Source organism: Mizuhopecten yessoensis, unplaced genomic scaffold (assembly GCF_002113885.1).
Source record: "Mizuhopecten yessoensis strain PY_sf001 unplaced genomic scaffold, ASM211388v2 scaffold1379, whole genome shotgun sequence".
NCBI lineage: Eukaryota > Metazoa > Mollusca > Bivalvia > Pectinida > Pectinidae > Mizuhopecten > Mizuhopecten yessoensis.
Window position 1 is genome coordinate 839,596 of NW_018404017.1, and position 24,229 is coordinate 863,824.

General features: G+C 36.5%; 1 protein-coding gene across 1 annotated transcript in view; it reads right to left on the minus strand.

The window, feature by feature from the left end:
• LOC110460769 (orexin receptor type 1-like) overlaps positions 1 to 21,676 on the minus strand; it is a 180,189-nt gene extending 158,513 nt beyond the window's left edge. The window contains exon 1 of the mRNA XM_021513890.1: positions 21,513 to 21,676. The gene's annotated coding sequence lies outside the window, so the exon portion shown is untranslated. The remainder of the gene's footprint in view (positions 1 to 21,512) is intronic.
• Positions 21,677 to 24,229: the final 2,553 nt, after the last annotated feature.

Consider the following 24,229-nt stretch of genomic DNA (forward strand, 5'->3'; position numbering starts at 1 on the left):
ACATGTTTCATTGGGGGGCCAATTCTAATTGTGGGTTTCTGATTTGTTTTCCTCATAGGTGACTCAAGATATCAAAAATATTCTGCTGTTCCGTTTGAAACATTTGAGGCTCTTTATTCATTTCTCACCTACCTTAATACTCTCCCTATTCGACAGCGTCTCCCCAGACATCCGTCGTCAAATGACCTTAGGTAATGCGAGAATGTCAAACCACACAAAAAAGATCATCAACTAAACGAAATTCGTACGTATCACATTCAAATACCGACCACTTTTCTAAACTAGTTGTTTAGAGTCCCCATATACCAAATATGAACCAACAAACACTTATCTATACAGACAATGGCACTTCAGCTGTATATTTCATTTCGATTTTTTTCGGAACCTGTGTGTGTGTTACGTTCGCCCTCCAGTTACAAACTTTTATAAGCACTATTTTATATATATTTGGTTCTGCAATGTCATCAATTAATAAGCGATATAATATATTTACAAATATATTTTGGTATGTACACTTATCACATATGTAGGAAAAGTATGGATCTCTTTGGAACACCATATAACACCATATACAAGTACAATACATGCTTACTAGACAATGTAATCATAGAGGAATGTATCAAAAGTCGTTACGCTTAGGATTATATTTGTTCACTGCCAATGGTCCAATCCGGACGATAAAAAGCTAAATAATAAACAAGTTCACTGCGTATGTTATCAAACATAGGTATATTGGTTCATGTGTCGAGCTAAGTGGCTCCTTGATTCGGTCCAACAATGAGTGAAAAAGATATAAAAGCTTTCTGCTTTGTTCACGCTTCTAAAAGTCCATATTACACTTGCGTCTATCTGGCTGGGAACCACTTTTAAACTTCCCTATGATAAAGGGATGAAAAGTAAACAAAGATCCTTACAGACGGCCAAGACACGTCAGTATGTTTGATATTTTGCTGGAGAGGAAGTAGGTATTAAAAGGAATGTATACATACAAGGTGAAACCTTTGATTAACAACGTAATTTCCTTCGCCGTCTATTTCCCTCTTTCCCTCTGTGGAATGTGCTATGTTTCGAGGTACAATCAATTCATATCTGTATTTCGTGCTTTGTTCCTATAGCGATAACAAGAATGTTAAGCATCCACAATTGGCAAACAATAAAGAGGTTGTATCTTAGGGGAATATTCCAGTGCCCTCAGCGATATGAACACAACTGTTGACAAGATAACATCGACACATGTGAGAGTTAGAGTGTTACTAGGTTATAAAAGGTTTCCAATTCTCATGCACGTGAACCAATCACAAAGACCAGACAAGAGTTTTTCCTTGGTTTTGTTGTCTTCAGTTCAGGTTGTTTTGCTATCAACATCGAGAACTGGTTTTGCCCTGGCGTATCAATGCGATCGTGTTTTACCATATAAAACAATTTAGTACATACGGTGTAAAGCGTATCATCCATACAACCTGACATAGACGAATACGAGGCTCCAGATAAAGGATAAGTCTCCAGATATACTTGTGGGTATGCAATTTTGCATCTATTGCTCTTGATATATGTACACATATCACAATATATATAGTCATATGACATACGGGCAATAAGGATATATATAGTCATATGTCATACGGGCAATACTGTTCGACTGATGCTCGATTTACACTGAAACAAATATTACATATAAGGATTAATATTATATCTAAGATCTGAGAAGAAATTAAGTAATTGGTAAATGACTACCGAAGGAGAAGCAGTTTATTGTGTCCAACTGTATGATCACTTGAGGCGACAAAAGATTGACCTTTCTCTTAAATAGTCAGGCGTTTCTCTATCTTCTTAATTGGGTTGCATAAAAATCAGCAATGATCTGCTGGATATCTTGCAGAAAGTTATATTTATATGATTCCATTTTATCTCATTATATATTGGTTCCTTTCGACTTTACCTTCTAATGCTCTTCTGGCAAGATGAGTTTAAAATCAACAGTCGAGATTGGATATTATGCAACTGTGTTCAGTTTGTAACATAATAAGGTGACACCTGCGGATTCCTGTCATCGGTGGTCACTGTCACTGTATTGCATTTCCACATGATGAAGACATAAAACCGCAGCCAATACCAGATGCCAATACAAGATACATATCGCAATTGCTGTGATTACCAGGGACGAGATTTTAGCATAGATGCGATTCCAGCACAAATATGCTTCAAATATATGTCCCGAGTTTAATAGAAAGAACATTTTATATAATTGACTTATATTGTAGTTTTTTATCATTATGCCTGAAAGTAATCATGACTTTTGCGGAGATTCTTTTTTGCAATCTGAACAATTCCAATATCTCGCCAATACGATTTCACCTCAGCAAAAATTAAATCCTAATTAAAAGAAATTGATTGCGACCTTGGATTTTCAAATAAAGGGAAAAATATGAAAAGGAACGTAATCCTTTTTCAATTTGAGGAGGGTCTGCTTATTGCTTTCATATTATGCCAGAGGAATCTCATAGTGTTTTGCAATGGGGTTTTTTGGAGAAAATTCTTTTAAGCTTCTGTGGACGTCAATTTTACTTGAGATGATTTAATAAAATAAAAATAAATGATTTGCCATATATAATTTGTAGTTATATGACTTTGAGATTTTCGACATAGGCAACCCGATCGGATTTTCCATTGTGCTCCCCTTATAGAAGGATTCGACAGGCTACACACTCTAACCATTGGTATAGATCAGCAAAGCATGTAATTCCCGTCCTCAAACGGGATGACATTTCAGCTGATTAATTACAATCCATTGAGGCAATGTTCGCGCGCCTTTACTAGCGGAAATCCGACCGATTTGAAGTTCCAATATAGGTTTGTTCTGTCTTACAGGTCAAGGTCACTGAATTGATCCTGTTCGCTACGGTTTCACCATGAAATACATATAGACGCGGCGTTTAACTGACATTCATGGTATTCATTTGTGAAAATCCACATAAAGATATCATATTAAGAAGGAACTTGCAATGGAAATTCGTCTTGCTCAGATGAAAGGTTTTTGATACAAAGAGGTGTAATTTCGTGATCGTATACTAACTACACTGTATAGCGTCCTACACAATCACGTGTCATAAATAGTTAAGAAAAATAAGAAAAGAAAAGCTATGGTGCCTTTAATATTGTTTTTATTATCTATAACAGCCCTGAATCACGTGCGGCGATTCTGCATCAGATGGTGCATATGCTTGAACATCATATCCAAATTTAAATTATGATAAAATCTGACATTTCGTTAGAATTTCAAACAGTGATCATATCTACTTTTGCGAACAAGATATCAATACACCTGTTTCTTGCATGCTTGAATAAGTTTAGGCAGCACATTAAATATTTTCAATTTGATTTTAAAGTAATTTTGACTTCTTTTATAGATATCAGCTCCATGTAACTTATACAGGCGCGCAGCAACTGGTCAGTCCGTTCACACAATGTCAGACTCAATGTATCTAAATATAACGAAGAGGGATATTAAAATAAATCTACATACCGTATTGACATATCGCGTATCTCTCACAATGGACAAGAACATAGCTAATGCGCGTGAAGTAGTGACCATTGTCTGAACCAGCTGTTAAGGTAAATTACTTGTATTGTGAAATGTTTGCTTAACCAAGTAAACGAGGCTGGCCTGGAGGCGATGTGACGCGAAACCAGCTTCCTTTTGATTGCAGTACACGAAGGTGGTCATAAGAGTAAGGAATAAAAGATGCAGGCAATAAACAATCGCTACTAGTAATACACTGTTAAGCTTAGAGAGGTCTACGCTGGCAATAACGACGAGACTTTGGGTTGATATATGTGACAAGCCACTCCTTCTAATTAAGCAACAATACAACATCTATACGGTAAGCGTGTATAAGTTCAATAAGGCCTCACAAACTCTTCTCAGCAAATCGAAGATTGTCAAAAATCCCCCCTAAGTTTACCAAAACATGAAATTTAACACCACAAGGTTTAAAATCTGATAAAAATGAATAGAACAGGAATTATGCTGCTACAGAAGTTTTGTAAGAAACTGCAAAAGCTAACAATACTTCATCATAAAGTTGTGTTTAGTGCCACACGTTTACCAAAATTACTAGTTTCCATTCCATTCCAATAGTATGTCTATCTGCATATCTCTTGACACTGCCTATCGACCTTGCATTTCAAAACCCAATGTAACAGAGCTATGACAAGTAATCTTAAATCCTACCCCAACACAAGAGAACAGATTATAGGTAAGTCTGGTCATGCTGAATAGGCTGTTTATTAGAAGCTGTTCTCATCAACATAGTAAAACTGTTCAGGGTATGATAACAATGCTTTCGCGTATGGTGTGAACAGGTCAACGATAGTGATTAAGCCAATATTACAACCCTACCTTCCTGGTGTTACTATAAACTTCGGCTTGTCATCCACAAATGAAAGGATTAAAGCCTTTACCAATATGACCGTATCCGATCACTGTATAGGCTACAGTTGATAACTTCCCCAGACGCCTTGCCTGGTGCTCTAGTGTTATAACTAGTAATGCGATGGCGGGGAATAAATATTTCCTGGAAAACACAGGAGAGCAATTACAGACTTGACAAAGATTGAGTCGGGGATAAACCAATACATTTTTGGTAGGATCTGTGTGGTAGGCAAAGGCTCAAATCTCGTTAGACTTTTCCATAACGAATAGGATGTATGTAAACAAAGTATATCACACAGGTTTCGTCTACTACGTAGAAGACATTTGGAAATAATATTATAAAAGTGTATATACAAATGTACTATAATATACAGCCTCAATCAATTGTGTAATTATGATGTATTTAACGAATGCGTTTTATTTTCATTGTTTATTTAATGACATATCAATTTCTCTTGTAGATGTGTAAGGATTGGTCAATTATCAATAGCGATAAAAGCATTTTTTTTTAAATTCACCTACCTCCTTCAATATTCATCATCTGCCAGTACTTGTGTGAGTGAAAACGAATAATATTAAGCTTAACAAAGTGACATACTATTAGGTCAAAATTAATTGTCAGTTATTTTTTACCTTTAATAAAAAAATCAGTATGACTGTTTTACATATTGTTGATGACATATTGTTACTCATAATATAAATTGTATTAAATTAACAACAAATATAAAACAGATTATAACAACTCATATTAATCAAAATTGTTTGCCTGGATGGTAGCGCGCAGAGATGGTGACCTCATACTTTTCACGTACGATCGGGGAATCAAACTCCGGTCTAGTTGAAAGGCGAGTGCGCTATTAAGGGTTCATCCTTCTACCCATAGTTACTGGTGGTGTTACCCTTTTAACAAACATGCTTCAGTTGAATACATATTTGAATGTTGTTTTGTACGTGATTTAGATTTATGTCACTGGTAATGTGATATACGTGACATATCATCAACAAAGATGAACGTACTACTACTATAAACAAACACACACTCACGATCACACTCACACACACACACACACAAAGAGGTGATTGCACCTTTAAAATGCTACACTACAGTGACATCAGAGATGACTGTCCCATTATGTATGTAGACATTTGATGAACATTGGTAGGGTTAGGGGGTTACTACATTGACTTCAGAGATGACTGTCCCATTCGTATGTAGACATTCGTATGGTAAGGGGGTTACTACAGTGACATCAGAGATGACTGTCCCATTATGTATGTAGAACTACGAGGAACATTGGTAGGGTTAGGGGGCTACTACAGTGACATCAGATATGACTGTCGCATTATGTATGTAGAACTACGAGGAACATTGGAAGGGTTAGGGGTTTCTACAGTGACATCAGAGATGACTGTCCCATTATGTATGTAGAACTACGAGGAACATTGGTAGGGTTAGGGGGCTACTACAGTGACATCAGAGATGACTGTCCAATTATGTATGTAGACATTCGAGGAACATTGGTAGGATTAGGGGGTTACTACGGTGACATAAGAGATGACTGTCCCATTATGTATGTAGAACTACGAGGAACATTGGTAGGGTTAGGGGGTTACTACAGTCACATCAAAGATGACTGTCCCATTATATATGTAGACATTCAAGGAACATTGGTAGGGTTAGGGGCTACTACAGTGACATCAGAGATGACTGTCCAATTATGTATGTAGACATTCGAGGAACATTGGTAGGGTTAGGGGGCTACTACAGTGACATCAGATATGACTGTCTAATTATGTATGTAGACATTCGAGGAACATTAGTAGGGTTAAGGGGGTTACTACAGTGACATAAGAGATGACTGTCCCATTATGTATGTAGAACTACGAGGAACATTGGTACGGTTAGGGGGTTACTACAGTGACATCAGAGATGACTGTCCCATTATGAATGTAGAACAACGAGGAACATTGGTAGGGTTCTGGGGTTACTACAGTGACATCAGAGATGACTGTCCAATTATGTATGTAGACATTCGAGGAACATTGGTAGGATTAGGGGGTTACTACAGTGACATAAGAGATGACTGTCCCATTATGTATGTAGAACTACGAGGAACATTGGTAGGGTTAGGGGGTTACTACAGTGACATCAGAGATGACTGTCCCATTATGTATGTAGAACTACGAGGAACATTGGTAGGGTTAGGGGGCTACTACAGTGACATCAGAGATGACTGTCCAATTATGTATGTAGACATTCGAGGAACATTGGTAGGATTAGGGGGTTACTACGGTGACATAAGAGATGACTGTCCCATTATGTATGTAGAACTACGAGGAACATTGGTAGGGTTAGGGGGTTACTACAGTCACATCAAAGATGACTGTCCCATTATATATGTAGACATTCAAGGAACATTGGTAGGGTTAGGGGCTACTACAGTGACATCAGAGATGACTGTCCAATTATGTATGTAGACATTCGAGGAACATTGGTAGGGTTAGGGGGCTACTACAGTGACATCAGATATGACTGTCTAATTATGTATGTAGACATTCGAGGAACATTAGTAGGGTTAGGGGGGTTCCTACAGTGACATAAGAGATGACTGTCCCATTATGTATGTAGAACTACGAGGAACATTGGTACGGTTAGGGGGTTACTACAGTGACATCAGAGATGACTGTCCCATTATGAATGTAGAACAACGAGGAACATTGGTAGGGTTCTGGGGTTACTACAGTGACATCAGAGATGACTGTCCAATTATGTATGTAGACATTCGAGGAACATTGGTAGGATTAGGGGGTTACTACAGTGACATAAGAGATGACTGTCCCATTATGTATGTAGAACTACGAGGAACATTGGTAGGGTTAGGGGGTTACTACAGTGACATCAGAGATGACTGTCCCATTATGTATGTAGACATTCGAGGAAAATTGGTAGGGTTAGGGGGCTACTACAGTGACATCAGAGATGACTGTCCAATTATGTACATAGACATTCGAGGAACATTGGTAGGGTTAGGGGGTTACTACAGTGACATCAGAGATGACTGTCCCATTATGTATGTAGACATTCGAGGAAAATTGGTAGGGTTAGGGGGCTACTACAGTGACATCAGAGATGACTGTCCAATTATGTACATAGACATTCGAGGAACATTGGTAGGGTTAGGGGGTTACTACAGTGACATCAGAGATGACTGTCCCATTATGTATGTAGACATTCGAGGAAAATTGGTAGGGTAAGGGGGTTACTACAGTGACATCAGAGATGACTGTCCCATTATGTATGTAAACATTCGAGGAACGTTGGTATGGTTAGGGGGTTACTACAGTGACATAAGAGATGACTGTCCCATTATGTATGTAGAAATGCGAGGAACATTGGAAGGGTTAGGGGGTTACTACAGTGAAATCAGATATGACTGTCCCATTATGTATGTAGAAATGCGAGGAACATTGGTAGGGTTAGGGGGCTACTACAGTGAAATCAGAGATGACTGTCCCATTAAGTATGTAGACATTCGAGGAACGTTGGTAGGGTAAGGGGGTTACTACAGTCACATCAAAGATGACTGTCCCATTATGTATGTCAACATTAAAGGTACGTTTCTAGGGTTAGGGGGTTACTACAGTGACATCAGAGATGACTGTCCCATTATGAATGTAGAACAACGAGGAACATTGGTAGGGTTCTGGGGTTACTACAGTGACATCAGAGATGACTGTCCCATTATGTATGTAGAACTGCGAGGAACAATTGGTACGGTTAGGGGGTTACTACAGTGACATCAGAGATGAATGTCCCATTATGTATGTAGACATTCGAGGAAAATTGTTAGGGTAAGGGGGTTACTACAGTGACATCAGAGATGACTGTCCAATTATGTACATAGACATTCGAGGAACATTGGTAGGATTAGGGGGTTACTACGGTGACATAGGAGATGACTGTCCCATTATGTATGTAGAACTACGAGGAACATTGGAAGGGTTAAGGGGTTACTAAAGTGATATAAGAGATGACTGTCCCATTATGTATATAGAAATGCGAGGAACATTGGAAGGGTTATGGGGCTACTACAGTGAAATCAGAGATGACTGTCCCATTAAGTATGTAGACATTCGAGGAACGTTGGTAGGGTAAGGTGGTTACTACAGTCACATCAAAGATGACTGTCCCATTATGTATGTCAACATTAAAGGTACGTTTCTAGGGTTAGGGGGTTACTACAGTGACATCATAGATGACTGTCCCATTATGTATGTAGAACTACGAGGAAGAGTGGAAGGGTTAAGGGGTTACTAAAGTGACATAAGAGATGACTGTCCCATTATGTATATAGAAATGCGAGGAACATTGGAAGGGTTATGGGGTTACTACAGTGACATCAGAGATGACTGGCCCATTATGTCTGTAGACATTCGAGGAACATTGGTAGGATTAGGGGGTTACTACAGTGACATCAGAGATGACTGTCCCATTATGTATGTAAACATTCGAGGAACGTTGGTATGGTTAGGGGGTTACTACCGTGACATAAGAGATGACTGTCCCATTATGTATGAAGAACTACGAGGAACATTGGTAGGGTTAGGGGGCTACTACAGTGACATCAGATATGACTGTCTAATTATGTATGTAGAACTACGAGGAACATTGGAAGGGTTAAGGGGTTACTAAAGTGATATAAGAGATGACTGTCCCATTATGTATATAGAAATGCGAGGAACATTGGAAGGGTTATGGGGTTACTACAGTGACATCAGAGATGACTGTCCAATTATGTACATAGACATTCGAGGAACATTGGTAGGATTAGGGGGTTACTACAGTGACATCAGAGATGACTGTCCAATTATGTACATAGACATTCGAGGAACATTGGTAGGATTAGGGGGTTACTACAGTGACATAAGAGATGACTGACCCATTATGTATGTAGAATTACGAGGAACATTGGAAGGCTACAGTGACATCAGAGATGACTGTCCCATTATGTATGTGGACATTCGAGGAACCTGTCCCATTATGTATGTAGAATTACGAGGAACATTGGAAGGCTACAGTGACATCAGAGATGACTGTCCCATTATGTATGTAAACATTCGAGGAACGTTGGTATGGTTAGGGGGTTACTACCGTGACATAAGAGATGACTGTCCCATTATGTATGTAAATTGGTAGGGTTAGGGGGCTACTACAGTGACATCAGATATGACTGTCTAATTATGTATGTAGAACTACGAGGAACATTGGAAGGGTTAAGGGGTTACTAAAGTGATATAAGAGATGACTGTCCCATTATGTATATAGAAATGCGGGGAACATTGGAAGGGTTAGGGGGTTACTACAGTGCCATAAGAGATGACTGTCCCATTATGTATGTAGAATTACGAGGAACATTGGAAGGCTACAGTGACATCAGAGATGACTGTCCCATTATGTATGTGGACATTCGAGGAACCTGTCCCATTATGTATGTAGAATTACGAGGAACATTGGAAGGCTACAGTGACATCAGAGATGACTGTCCCATTATGTATGTAAACATTCGAGGAACGTTGGTATGGTTAGGGGGTTACTACAGTGACATAAGAGATGACTGACCCATTATGTATGTAGAATTACGAGGAACATTGGAAGGGTTAGGGGGCTACTACAGTGACATAAGAGATGACTGTCCCATTATGTATGTAGAATTACGAGGAACATTGGAAGGGTTAGGGGGTTACTACAGTGACATAAGAGATGACTGTCCCATTATGTATGTAGAAATGCGAGGAACATTGGTAGGGTTAGGGGGTTACTACAGTGACATCAGAGATGACTGTCCCATTATGTATGTGGACATTCGAGGAACATTGGTAGGGTTATGGGGTTACTACAGTGAAATCAGAGATGACTATCCCATTATGTATGTAGACATTCGAGGAACATTGGTAGGATTAGGGGGTTACTACAGTGACATCAGATATGACTGTCCCATTATGTATGTAGAAATGCGAGGGACATTGGTATGGTTAGAGGGTTACTACTGTGAAATCAGAGATGACTGTCCCATTATGTATGTAGAAATGCGAGGAATATTGGAAGGGTTAGGGGGTTACTACAGTGAAATCAGAGATGACTGTCCCATTATGTATGTAGAAATGCGAGGAATATTGGAAGGGTTAGGGTGTTACTACAGTGAAATCAGAGATGACTGTCCCATTATGTATGTAGACATTCGAGGAACGTTGGTAGGGTAAGGTGGTTACTACAGTCACATCAAAGATGACTGTCCCATTATGTATGTCAACATTAAAGGTACGTTTGTAGGGTTAGGGGGTTACTACAGTGACATCAGAGATGACTGTCCCATTATGTATGTAGAAATTTGAGAAACATTAGTAGGGTTAGGGGGCTACTACAGTGAAATCAAAGATGACTGTCCCATTATGTATGTGGACATTCGAGGAACATTGGTAGGGTTATGGGGCTACTACAGTGAAATCAGAGATGACTGTCCCATTATGTATGTAGAAATTTGAGAAACATTAGTAGGGTTAGGGGGCTACTACAGTGAAATCAAAGATGACTGTCCCATTATGTATGTGGACATTCGAGGAACATTGGAAGGGTTAGGGGGTTACTATAGTGAAATCAGAGATGACTGTCCCTTTATGTATGTAGAAATGCGAGGAACATTGGTAGGGTTAGGGGGTTACTATAGTGAAATCAGAGATGACTGTCCCATTATGTATGTAGACATTCAAGGAACATTGGTAGGGTTAGGGGGTTACTACAGTCATATCAAAGATGACTGTCCTATTATGTATGTAGAACTACGAGGAACATTGGAAGGGTTAGGGGGTTACTACAGTGAAATCAGAGATGACTGTCCCATTATGTATGTGGACATTCGAGGAACATTGGTATGGATAGGGGGTTACTACAGTCATATCAAAGATGCCTGTCCTATTATGTATGTAGAACTACGAGGAACATTGGTACGGTTAGGGGGTTACTACAGTGACATCAGAGATGACTGTCCCATTATGTATGTGGACATTCGAGGAACATTGGTAGGGTTAGGGGGTTACTACAGTCATATCAAGGATGACTGTCCTATTATGTATGTAGAACTACGAGGAACATTGGAAGGGTTAGGGGGTTACTACAGTGAAATCGGAGATGACTGTCCCATTATGTATGTAGAACTGCTAGGAACATTGGAAGGGTTAAGGGGTTACTACAGTGACATCAGAGATAAGGTCCCATTATGTATGTAGAACTAGGAGGAACATTGGAAGGGTTAGGGGGGTACTACAGTGACATCAGAGATGACTGTAGAAATTTGAGCTGCGATACTTAGAGGGTTACTACAGTGAAATCAGAGATGACTGTCCCATTATGTATGTCGACATTCGAGGAACATTGGTAGGGTTATGGGGCTACTACAGTGAAATCAGAGATGACTGTCCTATTATGTCTGTGGACATTCGAGGAACATTGGTAGGGTTATGGGGCTACTACAGTGAAATCAGAGATGACTGTCCAATTATGTATGTAGAACTGCGAGGAACATTGGAAGGGTTAAGGGGTTACTACAGTGACATCAGAGATAATGTCCCATTATGTATGTAGGGTTACTACAGTGAAATCAGATATGACTGTCCCATTATGTATGTAGAAATGCGAGGGACATTGGTATGGTTAGAGGGTTACTACAGTGACATCAGAGATGACTGTAGAAATTTGAGCTGCGATACTTAATCTCTCTTTCCATATGCGATGTGTATGCATATACTTGAGAATGTTCTGTAAAATTTACCAAGGAATCGTAAACGTTTGTCTAAATTATTCTAAACCATACTCTCCTTCCACTTTCTGTAACAAATTATTAAGGAGAATTTCCTTCAAAATTATTTTATCTAAATGTTAAATAAATTGCTCTTATTGCAACTAAAATAAATAACGCGATCTATTGGCGCCTGTCTTCAACATTATCCGGTACATAAGCACAGTAACGTGAAGTTGGTTGCCAGAAAAAGTAAAGAGAAAATGAATTGATTGCTGAAACGAAAGGGAAATATTTTGTATTGAGTTGATAGCGGGCCGTGTAATTTTCAGCTTAACAGATAACTCGGAGTCAGAATCCGCCACGTACGTGTACGTTATTTGATAGAACGACTGTATCCTTTGCCATATTGATACCTATAACAATGTCACTGATATGAGCACGCAATCACTTGTTGAATAATCTACGACGTTGAGTTCAGCTGCAGTCCCGAATGCCGAAAACAAATTAAGATGGAAACCAAAAATAAAACTAAGGCGGAAGCTAAATCCGTTTAAAACGCGTTTGCTGCGCAAACGTGCTAACAAATCGTGACAGACCGTTTTAGTTTTAAATAAGAAAAATCTAGAACGCTAAAAGATGTGCACATACTTTTATCACGGTTCAATTGTCTGTATACTGATCAGCATCAGTAGGTTTCCTATGGTATTTTCGGATCCTTTGTGGTTATTGGAAACAGCATATTTGATGGAACCTTATATTATAATAATATAATACTATATTTTTCGACGATGTATTGAGAAAATCTAAATACGCGAAAAGGAAATGTTTTACATTAATGTATTACTTTATTTACTTACTCCGATACCAGAATACTGTGCCCGTTGCAATAATCATGGAGCACATTCTACCGGCCGCGGTGGCCAAGTGGCTAAGGGGTGTGACATTCAACTACCACCAGCCCTTCACCACTGGGTCGCGGGTTTGAGACTTACGTGGGGCAGTGGCCAGGTACTGGCCGTTGGTCGGTGGTTTTTCTCCGGGAACTCCGGCTTTCCTCCACCGACTAAACCGGGCACGTCCTTAAATGACCATGGCTGTTAATAGGTCGTAAAACCAAACCGAACCAATCACTCTACCGGAAATGCAACCAAAGTGGAAAAAAAAGGTACAACATCGATAAAATTAACTTGTTACCTTCTGTATTGATCAAAACAGTTTTAATGTATTATAATTTCAGAAATAAATAAAATTTATATTCAAAGTTTGATAGAAAGTAAATATCCTGTATCAAAACTCAAGAAAATGATAAAATACACCATATTCTAATTTCCAAAAACAAAGAAAACTTATAATAGTGACAACACCGGAGGCTAAGACAAACTAATCCGTATCGTTAGCGGCCAAACCAGTGCACAATATACACTACAGGGAAAGCCGAATCTGGAAATCAAAGTTGATACAAACAATATTGCAAATATTTCCCTTTTTCTGTTTTGCTATTTGTTATTGGATTTTTATTGGCCCACCAACCTAGAAGAGATACAATTGAGACCAACAAAGTTAAGATAAAACATGCTTACAGAAATGTCATCAAACGAACGAAAAAAGGGAAAGACACTCATCGACTTGAACAGTGAATACGGCTATGGTTAGCTTTATCTTTTTGAACAGACCAAAAGTTTGTAGGTGTGCTATGCATCGAAGAAAAGAAAAGAACAAGAAAATATAAATGCGTTAGCGTAATACAACAGTTAATCATTGTATACCGTGTGCTTTATTTCTGTCTTTATTGTTCTTGAAATTCCTCCAACCGTTAATGTGATACTTAGTGTCAAACCTCGACCTTGACATGATCCCTGTCTATATGTGACCCAGACAATACAATACATTAAATCCATACATACAAAATAATGTACCTACACGCCTTTCTCGGAATATATTGTTCATCATCTGAAAATCTTGATCTATACAACCTCTTGCGGTATTGGTGAATGCAATGGATTATGTTTTAAATGCAAATATTGCCTGGTCTATTCAATTACTTGTATTATCAAAATAATTTCTAATCAACAGCTGAGTAAAACGGTGCTAAGTATCAAATTGCTCAGCAATACTTGGTTTATGGTTTGCATTATCATGGGGAATCCCGGCATTCTCACAGAACGTGTTGGGGATTTGTACATGGATTTATATCTTGTTAACATTGAAATCAGCTCTCAAGACAACAGTATTTCTATTGTAAAGCAAAGTGTGAACTCATGTATGAAGTCAATCAGTTCTTTACGGCATCGTGAACTACATTCAGCTATTGTATTTCGAAGCCTCTTAGAAATCCACCAATGTTCTATTTCATCAGTAAGCAGATCGTTACTTGGTATGTAAATGTCCATCGATATTTTCCATGGATACCCTTATGAAGAAACGATTACTTTCTGTCAATATACATCGAATCTAGGAATTTTCAATACGTACGCTGTACTGATGTGTATGCAAGCGTGCGTGTGAACTGCTGTTTATGAAACAATCGTTTTTCATCCATCGATTACCACAATGCAGGTGTACTGTGAAACGTTTTATCCATCATGTTCCTTTCTGCCGGTTTAAGGTATATGGCAATTGCTTAAATGATTTATTTCCTTACAGAGTTATTTATACATTAAGATATATAACCATATATAAAAGTTATCAATAATACAAATGGTGTTCCTGTCCAATATGTCATCACTTATTTTTCAAAGACCTGATTAAAATTAAAATAAGATAATTTAACACTTTCATCCGTGTGGGGCTCTTTTATATGAAAGTAAGAGAAGTATTATATTTTAGAAAAATAACTTGAAAGGGAATGTGCAGATATTTCACAGTTTGCTTTTTTTGTGATTTGGTTTTTAACGGAAAATAAAAAAAGTAAAGGGTTTAATTTTGATGAATGGGTGTCTACGCATGAATTTTACTGCAGATACGTAATTTATTTCCTATTAAAGTCTTTCTTGTGCTCTTTATTACTTGCATAATGTCACAATGGGACAGACATTAATATGACGTCACAAAGTTTGAAAGATAACTATGCTGTGATGCAAACACTATTGGTGGGGTGAAATTGAAAAATAACATAATGTCTTAACTGTATTTGCCAGAACAGAAAAATAGGATGTCTTCTTCTTTACAAACGAATTATAGCAAAACAGCATCTGTTCAATCTCGCTGATCAGTTTGTTATTTGTCAAAAAGGTTCAACGGAAATGTTGTTATTTTCTTAATGGTAGACTGTCAAAATATTTGTCTTGGGCTGACATCACTGGCTATATGAATAAAACACACACTTGTATGTTACCATGGAGAGGTGTATCCCCATTTGTTTTCCTGTACGAGGTGTCCTTGTGTTACCCTCAGTTTGAAACAAAGGAATTATTCAGTCGTGACAATTGTATGACGTCACCTAAACAATCCATTAATGTCACATCTTAATAGCATAAACTTCCCGACAACAACTCAATGAAATGTCAACATTGTATTATTATGTGACAGGGTTAACAAGGTAAGAGAAAAAGAATCATTCACTTTGGTTGACATGGCGAGAACTCTCCCACACATTCGGTGTTAATCTCAAACCCTCAGGAAAGTATAAACAAGCAGCGCAACATTCGCGTTGGAGGGGGGGATACTTTGGCAACGTAAGAACCTTTCCCCCTGATAGATTCCTACTTTTTACTTCACCAGAGAGTGAAAAGTTCTAGTACCCCCTCCCATCTCATCCCAAGGATGAAGAAGCTTATATTAATCTCCTACTGGTGTTGTCATGTAAACATACTCGTGGTGGGAGGAAATACCTGCTTATTTCTTCTTTATGACACTATATAATTACACACTGTGTTTTACAGTGGATAGGTGTGTACTCGACACGCTATACTTGTTTTTACTTAAGTGAACCTTGATCTTTGTTATTCTCACTGTAACACTATATATGTATATAAAATATCAAATAATCCATTGTACGATAAAACACATTTTTCTAGTATTGTTTGTTTGTTTTAATCCGGCAATAATATGAAAAATGTAAAAGAAAAACCTCATCACGTCTAATGAGTATATTGAGTATGTAAGTGTAAAATCTGCGTTGTTATTAACCGGTGAACCATTATATGTGGACTACTAACTCCCCTTCTAAGAGGATGTTCAAGTCACCCCTCGTCGCAACACTGCTTAACTCTATAATTTCATTGGATTTCTTTCAAGCCACCTTCGATTGTCAATCTATGATATTTCAGTAAGATGCCACTTAACACAATAACTAAAATAGACTTTAATTAACTCTCTACTTGGAATTAGAATTGCTACATAATTACATCCGAGCTGCCAGTTTTTCCACAATTGTAAATGGAAAGAACAGGAAACGTCTACATTAATAATTAACACACATATTTAAGATAATTTCGTTGTTAATTGTGTTGTTTGTTTGTTAAAGTACGTTTAGGAATCCCTTGATTCACAAACACAAACTATTAAACAACAAGTCGGGTCCTTTTCTATTGGCAAATCTATTACACATCAGTTTTCGTTATCACATATTTTGTGAGAGGTTCTGCACTTTTATGAATATTAATCCTTTTTTTTTTTTTATCTTTTTGATAAGGAATTAATCAATGTACTGCCTACGACCACCGAGCAAAAAAGCTAAAAAATATCGCTTCTTCTCCTTATCCGAGTGCAATCGTTTGGTTCATCACGCACGGGACACATAAAGTGTCACATGCTATTAAGAATGACTGTCTCCAGCACAGCGGGTGTATAGATGGTTACCTTTACTGATGTTGTAACAGTTCCAAGAAATTATTTATTTAGCATCTTTAGAAAAGGTTAAGATCATTGAACTGATTACAAGAATGTACTACCAATAGATACCCAAGATAAGCGTACTAAGGCGTTAAGTTTGCCATCAATGAAACCTGTTAAACAAAGTACAAGTATATCGATTATGCATTGTTACCTGATCGCGCCACCGTCATGCATAGCTTCGAAAAGTGCAGTAGGTTTATATATGATACATTTCAGTCATCAAATTCTTGTATTTTTATGAATTCAAATTCATTTCTGACTGAAACAATAAGTTAATATACAGGTAAACAGGATTTTCAATTACTCTCTGAATATTATGGATCATGCCCCAAATAAAGCACTGTAAAGATGATCAGAGATTGTTCACATTATCTACACCATTTAACACTGTACATTAAGAGAAACATCTCGTTTTATTGTTGGATTATTAAGACTACAACAGACGTATACATTCCTTTTAAATGAATTATAAAGTATAGCGTTTATCTTATTGACGTTATTCATCAAAAATCCTCGCATAAAGAGGGGGTGATGATTATAGGATAAAATTATTCTTTTGAATGCAAACACATTTTGATTACAGTTTCACTTTTACGAGCTCAAACAATAATATTGTAATTTATACAATCTTTTGAACATAGAACATTATACACCCTCTGTGGATGAGTATACTTCCAGATTCATTAATATACCATTGATGTTGTACAAAAAACGGCCCGTACAAGACGTTTTCTGAAGTCAGCACAAAGTCAGAGAAACAAGTACTAATACAATAGGTCTCATTTTCGTTCCAAGTGATAACGAATGACATACAATATATGCCTCAATAAACGTCCCTGTAAAAGAATAGCAGATTAAGACAGATGAACATGATACAGCAGGTGTTAGTGTAATAAGGACTCGCTTATAGTACACTTCCTTTGTATTTCCCATAACTAATACGAATCCTGATTACAGTAAATGACTCTTATTATTTTGCATTACATGCGTGGATCTAGTACAATCATTATGAGTCGTTCCTAAAATAGTAACGGCGATAATGTCGTTGTATATCTAACACTCCTCATACTTCGTTTTACACCATTCTTAAGTGCCGTACCATAAATAATATATTTTTTGTTTTACTATGCATTCCAGCTTATGATCCTTTGAATTATGTTTATATTTCAATAAGTAAAATCTTGTTCATTAGTCCGTTGTGAAAATCGCTCCGTTTGATGAGTTACATTTCGGACACNAAATATATATATATATATATATATATATATATATATATATTACTTACATAAAATATTATAAAATATTACCATGGATTAGTCATAAAGGAGTAAATAATCTCACATGAAGTTATTTTGTGTAAAAAAATATCACATTGTGTTCTATATATATATCAAATCTGATATTGTGTTTTATCTGTATAGCAAATCTCATATAGTGTTTTATTGGTTTAACAAATATCACACTGAGGTACAGTGTATTATAAAAATATATGTCACAAATCTGACATCATGTTATTATGAGTTAAACATACCTTACACTGTGTCAATATGTAAACAGATATGTGCAACAACATCATAAGGAAAAACGCGCAGCTTCCACATGTTTAACGAATGTTAATGAAATAGACATGGCAAAAGAGCAATTCCATCAAAATTGCTAGTGTAAATAATGATGGGTTTTGTCGCCGCAAATACGTGCCGGCAAATTTCCGTGTGTTTGCTTAGGTAACTACATGTAATGCACCAGCTACTAATGGAATAATATCTTATAACACAGAGAAATAAACAACCTGTTGATTTGCTTATTACGCCTGAGTGATTACGCCTGAGTGAAAAGGCAAACACAACATCACATGCTCTTTTATTTTGCCTTTCATCATTCTGGTAATGGTTTCGGTGAGCGAACCACGGTCTGTCATTTAAGTATGCCTCTTGGAACTTCTGTATACATCTCTTCTCATCATATGTTACAATACCACGAACATGCATATAGAAAGATGAAATTAATGAAATAAAAAAATACAGAATATAAATTTTAAAGCAACTGTATAAACAGCATGTATACAACATGATATTAAACACTAATGATAAATCAGGCTCTTAAAATAATCGGAGAATGTACCTTTTACTTATCATAAATTCTATAAATGACAATGGAATACGTTGACAAAGTGCAGAAAGTTCAATTTGTCCATTGGAATGAAATGATATTAATTAGAATGTGCTGAAAACATTTATTACTAAGTGGACAATAGAAACATGTCGAAAGTTGGATATACATATATAGTCCGAGATATTCAATTCTTACGTGACACTTTAATCTGGAGGTTCATTTATTACCATTATGATGAGCTCCGCGCGATAAACTGCTGCTTCGACAAAGCAAATAATAGTTTCCTGGCACACATGAAGGACGTATCTATCATAGAGAGACTTCATCACGATAATTGACGTGTTGTCTCATCCTTTGTTGATAATGATGTTAGCGCTTTATGTTCGTGTCACAAGGCATTACTGTGAACCCTACTAAATGGACCGCAGGACTGACAAATCGTCAGTTAGACCCACAAGAGGACATAGCAGGACTGACAAATCGTCAGTTAGACCCACAAGAGGACATAACAGGACATCCTTCTGGTGGCATTATGTAACAAAACAACGACGGAGCAATTGTTAAAACGTGTCTTATTTCTTTTATTTTAAAAAGGTTAATTCAAAAGATTTTTTTCGATATCGTTACGTTTTTTAACCAGTAATTTGTATAAGTGTCGTTGACTTCGCAATTAACGGCTTGCGTTTCTTTTTTGCATAGGTTTATTTTTCAGTATGATAGCCAGTATAGGTTATGAGAAAAGATTTTTGTTTATACCATTAAAGGCACTAGTTCTCTAAAACATAGAGAAAAAGCACCATTTTATTAGTATAAGTGTCGCCTTTTATCGCGAAACATTTTTTTAATACATCTATGTTAAAAAAAGAGACACACAATACTTGTTTCGCCTTTCTGTGGTAAATGCGCCGTTTTTTTTAATTTTTCTTACCCAAACTTCCGTTAAAAAACCAGAAAGTGAAACTGCTGCTTTCATTGACCATACGGCATTTTTTCAAGGCGCAATGAGTTTTGCGAAAAAAAGTAAAAGGACCTCGCGCAAATTACAGACTTAAAATGACGCATTTTTGCCTTCTAAACAGCGGGTTTCACACCGACAACAGGCGCCGTTTCTTTTTCAAGGAATTGCTTATTTGATAGACCCCATCCTAAGAAAACAATTCATAAGACATTTCAGAAAGAAAAGAAATAATAAAACAAAACTATTTCTGACAATGTGATGACAATCCAATCTCTTAAACTCTCTTAAGTTTGTAAGTCTTCTATACACCTGAATATTTGATATATGTTAATGCTGATAAAAAGGAAAGTATGCGATATATGTAATTAATATTTCAAACGCTTTATGCGGATGTTACTTAAATTCCATATCATAAAACGAATATTCACATAAGTAATCACATAATATGTAAATGCCCCGGAAAAGATATCAATATAATTTGTTAGAATATTTCACATTTTATAATTGATGTTAAGAGAAAGATAATTAAGAAATTGTCTAAATATAATATTTATTGAAAATCAAAAAGAAGTATATTAATAACATTGTATGCTATGTCTATTTGTATTTATTCCTTATAGACAGTGTATTTCCAACACTGAAATCGTTCTTATTTTTTCGTTATCAGTAGATAAATTCCTTCGCTAAAACTTATTTTTTTATCAAAGTTATTTTATTTCAATAAACGTAACATCTGTTCGCCAATAATCGTCACTTACACATGTAATGATGTGAATATTATCGCAAACTTTAATGTTTTCAGCAAATCAAAATGTCCACTTGCATAACACGTCTTTGTCGTAAGCTTTCAAATACTAATGTTCGTTGCTTTATGAAAGATTCCTTCAACCCGAATCATTATCTCAATCACCTGTTTTTTATGCTTACCCATTAAAATAATAGAAACGTAAAAGCGACCCTCGCTTTTCGGCAAGGACATCGCCCGGTATTTTATTAATGCATATAACAAAAGATGATTCAAGAGTTTAAATATATCTTCAAATATGTTGAAAAGCATATTATCGTGTGACTTATAGCATCCGCTTAAGCGATATGCGACATAATGTAACGATAGTAAAATGCAACTACCTTTACAGATAAAACGTTATCAATAGCTTTTAATAATAAAAACAGATATTTCTTTACTTAATGATCGCCGATTGCTTTGAAATGACAAAAATGTAACAAAACAGCCGAAAAGATCTTTTAAAAATAGCTATTGTCTATTTTAATCCTGCTTTCTAAGAACTTGTTAAATGTAATTCATAGGTATCAAAACATGCATTTCTTTTAATCAAAATCAATCACAAACGGTAACAAAATTATTAAGATATCTTACCTGCAAACGAATCTTGATCCAGAAAATATATCCTTATCCAAAAACTGTCTATTATACAGTGTTTCTTAACGATACAAAGCTCGAGCGCAGATCTTTGGTCACCAGGTCACCCAACACTACAAAATACAGAACCAAAGCGAATCAACTCTTACACCACGCGCGCATCGTACTGTACACTGCGAGAGTGAAACTAGAGACTGACCGAGCCCATCAGACGCTCAGCCACTGTAGCTATCTACCAGAGGCGGGAACAACGCTCTCTAATATATTAGCATAATTATCCCTATATCTGCGGTGGAGGGATGAGCAGGGATATCGGTGCTGGTGCTGAACACAACGTGCAAACACCATGTAAAATAGCTCTGTCAACGTCTTAACACATAATTATATACCCCGGCCACTACGATTGATTGATGATCGATAGGCACTGCGTCAGTTCATCTTTGTATGTATTGTATGGTAAATAAGAATTGTAAAGGTACGCATAAGTACAGATGTACCAGGTACCGAAGGTGTAAAGTATATGTAAAACCATATGCTTTAGGAAAGAAGATCGTATCTTTTCTATACTGAAGTATATATTGTCTAAATTTTAAAAATAGCTGAAGAGTTAAAATCAAACAGTGAAAGTAAGAAACAAGAACTTCCTTAAATACACCAAAGAATGCGTGCGAGTCCCACGTTTCGTATCACAATTAGTTCTGCTTCATTAGGCCGTTCTAGCTATTCTCTTTGACGTCACACGTGAATGGTTCCGACTTCTTCCTTCAGTGCTAGTTCATACAAATACCATAACAATGTCAATTAATACGTTAGGCAGAAAACTATGCAGTAAACGATTGGAGTACTTACTCACTTATTATCATTGTATGATTATTAATCAAATTTAGGAAAATTAGAGCATTTATATCTAGGGAAGTAGGTTTAAATAGCAACACGGACAAATTATTAAGCACGGTTTCTTCGCTATGACATTATGAATGTGTATAGTTGTATTACCTCAACGACAAGTGCGATTTGTTATTTCTTATCAACTTGTATAGTGTTATTACCAGGTAGCACGTGTATAGTGTTCTTCGATACCAACACTTGTATATTGATTTATCCCAGCAACATGTGTTTATTGCAATTACCTAGCAACAGGTGCATTGCTATTCGTGTTGTTATTATATAGAATAATGTATATTGTTACTTTCTAGCATCAAGTGCATTGGTATAACCTAGCAACAAGTACACAATGATATTACCTAGCAACAAGTACACAATGATATTACATAGCAACAAGTGCACATTGATATTACATAGCAACAAGTACACATTGATAGTACATAGCAACAAGTACAAAATGATATTACATAGCAACAAGTGCACATTGATATTACATAGCAACAAGTACACATTGATATTACATAGCAACAAGTACACAATGATATTACATAGCAACAAGTGCACATTGATATTACATAGCAACAAGTGCACATTGATATTACATAGCAACAAGTGCACATTGATATGACATAGCAACAAGTGCACAATGATATTACATAGCAACAAGTACACATTGATATTACATAGCAACAAGTGCACATTGATATGACATAGCAACAAGTGCACATTGATATTACGTAGCAACAAGTGCACATTGATATTACATAGCAAGAAGTACACATTGATGTTACATAGAAACAAGTACACATTGATGTTACATAGCAACAAGCGCCCATTGATGTTACATAGCAACAAGTACACAGTGATATTACATAGCAACAAGTGCACATTGATGTTTCATAACAAGAAGTACACATTGATGTTACATAGCAAGAAGTACACATTGATATTACAAAGCAAGAAGTACACATTGATGTTACATAGAAACAAGTACACATTAATATTACAAAGCAACAAGTACACATTGATATTACATAGCAACAAGTGCACAATGATATTACAGAGCAACAAGTGCACATTGATATTACATAGCAACAAGTGCACAATGATATTACATAGCATCAAGTACACATTGATATTACATAGCAACAACTGCACATTGATATTACATAGCAACAAGTGCACAATGATATTACATAGCAACAAGTTCACATTGATATTACATAGCAACAAGTGCACAATGATATTACATAGCAACAAGTTCACATTGATATTACATAGCAACAAGTGCACAATGATATTACATAGCATCAAGTACACATTGATATTACATAGCAACAAGTGCACAATGATATTACAGAGCAACAAGTGCACATTGATATTACATAGCAACAAGTGCACAATGATATTACATAGCATCAAGTACACATTGATATTACATAGCAACAAGTGCACAATGATATTACAGAGCAACAAGTGCACATTGATATTACATAGTAACAAGTGCACATTGATATGACATAGCAACAAGTGCACATTGATATGACATAGCAACAAGTGCACAATGATATTACATAGCATCAAGTACACATTGATATTACATAGCAACAGGTACACATGGATATTACATAGCAACAAGTACACATTGATAGTACATAGCAACAAGTACAAAATGATATTACAAAGCAACAAGTGCCCATTGATATTACATAGCAACAAGTACACATTGATATTACATAGCAACAAGTACACAATGATATTACATAGCAACAAGTGCACATTGATATTACATAGCAACAAGTGCACATTGATATTACATAGCAACAAGT